This window comes from Stylophora pistillata, chromosome 4, assembly GCF_964205215.1.
Source record: "Stylophora pistillata chromosome 4, jaStyPist1.2, whole genome shotgun sequence".
In the NCBI taxonomy this organism is placed as follows: Eukaryota; Metazoa; Cnidaria; class Anthozoa; order Scleractinia; family Pocilloporidae; genus Stylophora; species Stylophora pistillata.
The window spans coordinates 42,652,889-42,661,927 of record NC_142522.1 but is presented as its reverse complement, the minus strand read 5'-3'; positions in this window follow the sequence as shown (position 1 = coordinate 42,661,927).

The following is a 9,039-nucleotide window of genomic DNA, read 5'->3' as shown; positions in this document are numbered from 1 at the left end:
ACTTTTTTTTTTTTGAGTCACTTACAAACCAATTGAGGTAATGCAAAAAGGAAATGATAGAGAAAAGGAACAAAAGCATTAGCTCCGAGAGGTTTTTCCCTTGAGTGATCCTAACTTGTTATGGGCAACAACTAACATCTGTTCACGCGCTTGTTCATTAGGTATTTCGAAGAAATGTATATTTTGGGCGGGTAAGAATCGATCAGCGGTTTGGGCAAGAACCGATTAAAACATGGGTAGAAATCAACTGCATTTGGTTACGAAACGACTGTGAGCACAAGAAGACCGGATCGGATACTATTTTTTATGCCCCCGTTGAGTTAAGCCTTGATTTATGACACAAAAGAAAAAAAGACAAGAGAAACAGAAGCATCAGGTCCAAGCAGTCTTTCAAAATGATTTTTTTTTTTGCTCTCCTAGGTCAAGGTAAGCCTTTAAAATTAAACTTCCCGTGCTTACGTGTAAGCAACATTAGACTGAACACTTAACAATCTGGAACATAACGAAAATAAAGTAAGGTTTTTGTCTTCAAGCTGAAAAAAGAAAAAAAAAAACCTGTTTGGTTTCTACTGTAAAGGGGGAAACGTATCGAGGGATTTTCTCCTGTCGCTACCTCCACTTTCTAACAATCAACAACCGCTAGAGTTGTTCCTAAGCGAGTGAGTGCGTTGATTCCATGCTTACTGTAACTAATTAACTGTACATTGTAAGAAATAGACAACTTGTTTGAGAAACATGTTTCGGCATGCTTATGCCATCTTCAATCAATGAGTAACAGAACGTGAGTAATTATATAACAGGCAAGTAGATGAAAAGAATATTTACAGTATGATGTAATACAAAAGCGGGTACTAATTACAACGTGACACCAAACATCAAAGGTGTGAACTAAGACGCTGGAAAAGTGTTATAATGCTGTAACTGTTTGTTAAGTTCAGGTTTGATCTTATTTATATAAAAAAGCTTCTTATTTATATAAAAAAGCTTCTTATTTATATAAAAAAGCTTCTTTGAGATTTAAATCAATTGAGTTGTTAGCAGAATCCACGATAATAAAGTAAGAAAGGGAGTATTTGTTCTTACCAGAAGGAGACGTGTTGAAATGTTTAAAAATATGCGAGTTTTTATCACTTTCCGTGTGCTCCTTTACCCTAGTAGAGAAGTGGCCCCTAGTTTCGCCAATATAACGGGAATTACATCCCGCACAAGAAAATTAATGAACTAACATGAATTTTAGAGCATCAGGAGTACCATCTTTAACACTGAACATGTTTTTAATTTTCAAAGAAGTGAAAACTAGTTTGATGTTTAGGTCCGATTTACAAAAGCACTTAGTGAGTTGTCGGAGTTTGAGGTTCGCTATTTTAGAATAATAGCCGACAAAAGGGAGTTTAAAGTGACCTGTATTATTGTCATCAATGTTCCGGCTATTTTGAGAGGTGGACCCGTCAAAATACCGCTTGAAAGCTCCTTCAATAATATGCGAAGGAAAAGAATCAGATTTTAAAGTGTCGGAAAGTTTCTTGAGATCGTTTTGACAGCCGGAAGAGGTGTTGTTGATTTTTAGATACGGTCAATAAGAGTTCGGATATTGCGAATTTAGTAGCATAATGGAATAAAACTAAAGAAATTTGTTAGGAGACCAGTGTAGTTTTTTTTATGAAAAACTGAAAAAACACAATCATTCGAATAGTTGTCAATAAATATATCAAGAAAGGAGAGTTTACCATCATTCTCTTTTTCGAAAGTGAATTTTATGTTATGGTGCCGTGAATTAATGTAATCAAAAAATGACATTGCATCCTGTTCATTGTGGAAGACACAGAAGGTGTCGTCTACTATAAAGTAGAAGGCGAGTCAACTGGTTAAAATTATTTAGCCATGTTTCCTCGTGGAAACCAAGAAAAAGATTAGCTCAAGATCAAACCTGAACTTAACAAACAATTACAGCATTATAACACTTTTTTAGCGTTTTAGTTCACGCCTTTGATGTTTGGTATCACGTTGTAATTAGTACCCGCTTTTGTATTACATCATACTGTAAGTATTTTATTCATCTGCTTGTCTGTTATATAATTACTCACGTTCTGTTACTCATTGATTGAAGATGGCAGAGGCATGCCGAAACATGTCTCTCAAAAAAGTTGTCTATTTCTTACAATATTTATCATACTTGCTACCACTACGACCTTGTGGAAATAGAAGTTAGTTATAAAGGAAGAATTTAGGTAAAGTTGTGTGTTTTCAACTCGAGGCGAGTTGTATTTGTGTTTGATTGTTTTAATTAGTACAACTTGCCTAGTGTCGCTTTCTCTCGCGTTCTCTCTTCTCCGCACGTTGAACACTTGATGCGCGTCCACCCTTCAGACGTTTGTGAGAAAAAAAGCGTTGGAATGGCGCCAGGCTTAAGCGATTTCTTTGAATTACTAGACCCTATTAATCTTACTTCCATGAGATAAGACTCTTCAAAACAATGCTCTTCGAAGTGCTTCGAACACAGATGTGGATCTTTGGGCAAGGATGTCCTTCCAACAGCATGAATCCAAGCTCGTCGAATCGCTGCATCATTTGGAAGTTTGTGTAAACGAATTTTGGGCTAGTTTTCCTTGTTTTTAGCTTGAATATTACAATCAAACGCAACGCAATGCCGCATTTTGCCGCCAATTTTACCGAGGGTAATGGAATCGAGCAACCATGTTACATCATTAACCGCCTCCCGGTTAGCTCAATTGGTTAGAGCGCTGGATTGTTGTGCGGGAGGTCGAGGTCGAAGGTTCGAGCTCCGGCCGGACCAACACTCAAGGTCTTAAAATAACTGAGGAGAATGCGCTACCTTTCTATAATATCAAGAAATGGATAGACACTCTAGTCTTCTCGGATAACGACGAATAAACTGTAGGTCCCGTCTCCTGCATCTATTAATTAGATAATTTGGTTAGGCAGGGGACCTTAAAGAACCCACTCACGAGATTACTGTGATGTGGTCTGGCCTGTTTACTGGGAACTGGGGGGAGGGGGGCATCTTCAAATACGTTTACTTCGATTGTTTGTAAACTGCTGATGTAGTCCGGCCAAAGTCCCCCGAAAAGTGTTGTGATGCGCATTTGATCATATCCACATGTTAATTTGCGCAATATAAATATTAAATTATTATTGTATTATTATTATTATTATTATTATTACATCATCAACCCAGAGAGCCTTGCGCGCCGATCAAAAGGGCGATTGCGGGACGTTCGCAATGGTCACGATGGCCTTCTTTGAGAGGCCAAAACAAAAAATCTAAGCAGGGAGAAATTTTTTCTGTTCGAAAAATCTTCTTTTGGACACTTATAGAGCATTTTAAGCGATATCTTTGAAAACAGTGAAGGATCCCTTTAAGAGTTTGTATTTTAATTCTAAACTGACAGTATTCAAATAAAAATTACAAAGAAACGGAAACCTTCTCTTTAAAGCAAAATGATTTACATGGAAATATTTCTATTTCGAAAATGAAAAAGCAGGTTCAATAAACTTTCGGCCATTAAAAGTAGGGAACTTAGGTGAGAATTCACAGCCCTGGTATGAAGAATATCTTAATTACAGTAGCACAGCCTAGGAAATAAGAGTGGAAAAGCAATTAAAAGTTTCTGCTTATCTATTCAAGGTTGGTGTGGAAACTATCGTATGAAAGGAATTTAAAATTACGAGACAGTATAAACTCAGCTGCCAACTACCATGAGAACTAATTTTGCCAGAAAGACCCTTAACACTCTTATTTACCAAATTTTTCGCTAGAATTGAACACGAAAAGTACCTAGAGGCCGGCTGTACAATTTGACTTGGCTATTCAAAATTACTTGTGGCTTTCTATATTTTTAAAACATCACAATGAAAGAAACTCGCATGAATTGTGAACGCTAAAGTTCCGAAAACAAGGAATACATATGCTTAAACTTCTACAGGGAAGATCACAAAATTTTCCCGTAACATCTGGTCAAGCCGAATGCCGTGTTTCTGGGATTAAGCTCTGCAACTTGCCAGCAGGAGGTTTCCCTAAACTTGTTTGATGATCTATATCAGTTAGGGAAGTTTCTCAATAGATTGAAGTGAACTTTGTAGGTGGTGATTCCTGCTAAAAATGTGTTTAATTTAGTAGAGGTTAATCATCAAGATCGGTTTGTGATGCTATCACAGTACGGTCACCTTTAACAGAACTGAATATGGTCAAACCAAACCTCTCTGCTCCATATGCTAAAAATATCAAATTTGAACAACCTTTGAAACGAGCTTCTCTGTACTTAGTGTTAATCACTCTTATCATTATTGCTCTTAATTAAAAATAAAAGGTTTTATTTTTAACTGATATACTTTATCATTGCAGTAACCCAAACTGGGACAAATGAAGGCATCTCTAAACCCATTAAACCTCGCCTTGAGGTATCGTAATCATCAAATCTAAGATTTGTGGCTGTAGGTAAGGGACTCATCATTATTTATTGTGGGAAGGTAGAGGTGTGTAAGAAGGGGGGGGGGGGGGGAGTCGGAGGGTTTTACTATGTTTTGATAAAATTCCCCTGTTGCTCCCACCTGTCTCCTGATTACCTCTGACACATTCTATGATCAACCATAATTTCTGGCGGTCAATTCTCTATTTTTGTCACAATTGGCATGATCCTATTCAAAGACTCTGTGAGTGGCTCATGTTACCAAGTACTTCATGCTAAACAGAGCGTTATCCTGTATTTTAGTATCTAGTAAAACTAGAACGACCCGAGATATTTATAAAAACACGTTGTTTACCTTCCAACACTGCCCCTATCCATTTTGTGCTGACTAGTTAGCGGGTTTTTTCGCCAAAGAAAAAATTATGTTCGCAGAGGCATAGTTTATGAAATTTAACTAACAACTCACCGCATAAAGGACGTCCATAAAGCCAAAGATTTCAGACCACTTCTTTGCATTTTACTTTTCTTTGATAAATCATAGCCACTGAATGTTGTCAATAAATGGACAGAGAATATCATCATAAAAAAAAATTTCGATAGCTGTATTCTTAAATGGATGTAGAGTCGAAGACAGAGGCGAAATCTTTACTAGCATTATGGCGCCCTTTAAAGGCATTTTGGCGGCTCCGTGTTCGACTTTATCCATAATCCACCTAATAATCCATGAATTTTCTCCTTAACACGCTGCAGTTTTTCTCCTAATGGTTTCCTTTTACACCGTCAATGGACTTAGTTCGCTGCTTTGTGCGAGAAGAACTTCGTGTGCGTCAAACCCGATACGAATACCCTAGAATTATCAAATTGGCAAAAACACACAGCACACAGCCGAACAAGGAAAAGGTATTTCCCTGTGATTTCTTTCCGCTTTAAAATTCCTGGAGGTATCTCCAAAACCTCAATACATATTTTAGAAGTATCACTTACTCCAAAGATCGAAGAAAATCCCAAATAATGTAAAATTTCCTTTCCATATTATGAGCGGACCCTCGCGTGTAAGCGTATAAACTAAAAAAAAAAAAAAAAAAAAAAAATCAAAGCATACAGAAACAAATGACTACATAGGCCACAAATGGAACCTCCCCTCAAGCTCTAGAGCAAACAGCCCAAGAAGTGAGCCAAAGCGACTTTTGAGATCTCTTATCACACCCAAGTTTTGTGCCAAGTTTCAGCCAAATCAGTTGGCCATCAGTTCTGGCCCCTGGAACACTTTCTCAGACAGGGACACTTAATATCTTAATCACAGACTTATTATGGCCGACGTAGTAATTACGTGGAAATGCTTTGATAAAGTCGATATCATCATTATAAGTTATTGTTATTATTATCAAAGTTATCATTATCGCTGTTATTACTAATGTTATCATCATCATCATCATTATTTACTTTCGTAGATAAACTGTGAAGAAATCGAGCCTACATTGAACTGAAAATAAACTCAACGAAAAAAGCCTAGAAAAATGAACACTCGTGAAACCGCACGCAGACTCATTTCATTTGATTAAGTTAGTGATTATCTGATTTACCACGCCGGGAGTAGTTTTGTGATATACATCGACCTCCCGCACAACACAATCCGGCGCTCTAACCAATTGAGCTAACCGGGAGGCGATTGTCTTCTTATGTGTAAGATTGTTTAAAGAGTGCCGGAACACATACAGAAAAGTTTCAAATCCAATAAGAGTGTCAGGAATGGATATATTCACGTGATTTAATCTGTGAGATACAAACACCATTATATTTTATATTACTGTTCTCGGGTTTCTTCACAGTAACAAGATCAAGTAAATAAATGCACCAGAAGAAGGAACTGTGTATTTCTCGCCAGAAGTATTAATTTTTTAATTTAAATTCATACCTATTTTTATGTATTTTAATATGAGCGCTGATCCAAAAACGTCCTTTTTTTTATATATATGCATATGTGCCCCATCTGAATCGTTCTTTACAATTCTGACCAACAAAGCCGCAGCAAGTGGCGGAGTTGTAGGGTCTCTAGAACATTCGGGCCTGACATGCGATGATTGTCATCCTAATAAAGGGTGGTTCGTATGTAAGAACTCCTTGTTTTGCGTGGCTGGTACCTATAGCGAAGGCAATTGCAGAACATGTCCAGCAGGTAATGCTGTTTTATCTTTTTATTTGTTTATTTATCTTTTGAATTCTCCTGTAGATATAATAATTTCATTAATTGAATTAGTGGATAAATGATGAAGCAGTATGACGGGATCACTAATTTTCCTTAAATACGACAGAGACGGTCTAGGGGCAATCAATGAACATAAACCGTTCCAGTAAGTTTCTCTATAACTTGTCTAGCGATAGTCAACGTTAATATAAATACCTGTCTCTGCAAGAATCCTACCTCTTGAGAAATAAAAACTTTCAAACCCACGTTCAAGAAATTCAACTCAATGAGGTTAATACTAAGTTGATTTCAAAATATAATCTTTTAGTTCAAAAGTTAAGAACTGATTTTCATTTTTTGAAACACAGATGAGTTGTTCTGAAATCGAGGTTCGAGCGAAAGTATTCGTGGAAAAAATATTTCAAAAAAATACAAAATGTAACATTATCGTAGAATTTAAATAGGATTTTCTCTCTTGAATCAGTAGATTGTTCTTATTAAACTTCTTAGAAAGCAATTCATTGCAATTTTTTAATCCCCAAGCAGGAGATAACTTACGCGGAATCTCTTGCTTTAAAAGTTGCTTTGCGTAATTTGGGAAGCCCTACCAGGCGGTAGATATTGCGTTTGACCCCTTATGAGCTTAGGTATAGCTAGTATGACCTTCGATATATAAATTTCATCGATTACCTGCCAATCAAAATCTAGTTTAGGAAGGAATTTACATCCAAAAGGACATTCTCATCATAAAGCCGGTGGCTTTTATCAAGATGAAATGGGTCAAGTAAGATGTAAGAATTGTAGCACGGGTACGTACGTTCCAGAATCGCGTCATCCAGGAAAATCTCCCTCTGATTGTTTTGCGTGTTCATATGGTAAGGATCATACCAAGGTTTACTAATAGGCAATAAGTAATATTGCCGATGCTTACAAAAGTTTAAGTAGATAGTGTATTTCTGTCCCTCCAATTCAGAAAATCAAAGGCATTGGTTTCTTTAGAGCTCTTGATGACCAAAGCTCATTGGGGTTTTCTTCAAGACATTAATTCCGGCGATTAGTGCATAACGACAGGCAAATTTACCGTAAAACAGTGTTGTGTTTCCTGTGACGGAAAACAATTAACATTAGCAGGTGTCCCACTAAGTGCCGTCCACTGACTGATGACCCGGAAGTTTAACCCCTTGACCCCTAAGAGTGACAAGTATCTAATTTCTCCTGACAATATCAGCCCTGAATCGTTCATTCATTAAGGTCAGGAGAATAAAGGAAATAATCGCCAAGTTAAGAAACGCTTGATTGTTAAGCAAATTCTCCTGGTCAGCACCTTAGGAAACGTATGGAGAACAGTATGGAGAAAACGCAGGGTTAAGAAAATACTTCTTTCTTGAGAGTTACCTTTAACATTGTAAATTAAGCTATTCTTCTTCTTCCTTGTTTTAATTCTTTTCTAGTATTTGGGGGGTCAATTTTTTATTACCTTGACACCGATAAATGCCTGTCGATTTTTGAAAAAAAAAATTAAGTGAAACCTAAACCCTCTGGCTGCTTGAGCTAGTTATACTCAAATTATGGACCGTCTAACTATTGCAGCGGATCGTCTTCTAATGCTTTATCGTGACATTTTGTAATGATAAACGTATTCAATGACTAATTGTTTTTAGTTTTTAGTCTTCCATGAATAGCTTAGCTTGAGAGAGTATTATCACCCTCTTCAGAATGAATTTTCCTTCTCTTCCTCCACTGAATAGGAAACTCGTTTGTCACTGTATATTCTAGGCAGGAACAGGTCTGGAAACTACTTACTGAGGAACTTTAGGCTGCCAAGATGACCTTTTTGTTTCATGAGATTTGAGGAACTGTTTTTCTAGTACAAAAACAATGTTTATGTTATTCTATTTACAATGGGAAATAACATTTTCAATAACGAGCGAGGTATACAAGGACCATATATAATTTTGTATCTGTTTAAATTTCATGGAAGATTTTTTTAAAATAATTTTTGTCGAGTTGTCTTGACAATTAAGCAAGACTTTCTGAGTCAAAATTGAAGGTTAAATTTTATTAAAGTACTCATCGCATTTTGGTAAATTAAAAGGGGCCTTAACTAAGTTACGTGAGGTTTGGAAACGGATGTTTTTATTCACAAGCAAGGTGTAGCTTATAACGATGCCAAAATGCGAATACTAATGCAGTGATATAATACGTTCGGGATTTGCATGCATATATACAGCGTGTGTTTAATTTATAATTTCAGTTCTTTCCGGTTACCACCTTGAATAAACGGATTTCATTTTAACCACGGTTTACTATACAAGGTTATCTTGGTTTGCTAATTACAATGTAACATTTTTGTGCTTCATCTTTGTGAATTTCTTGGAGGGAAAAAAAACTAAAGTAGCACAAAGAGACAAAAATATCTTAAGATTT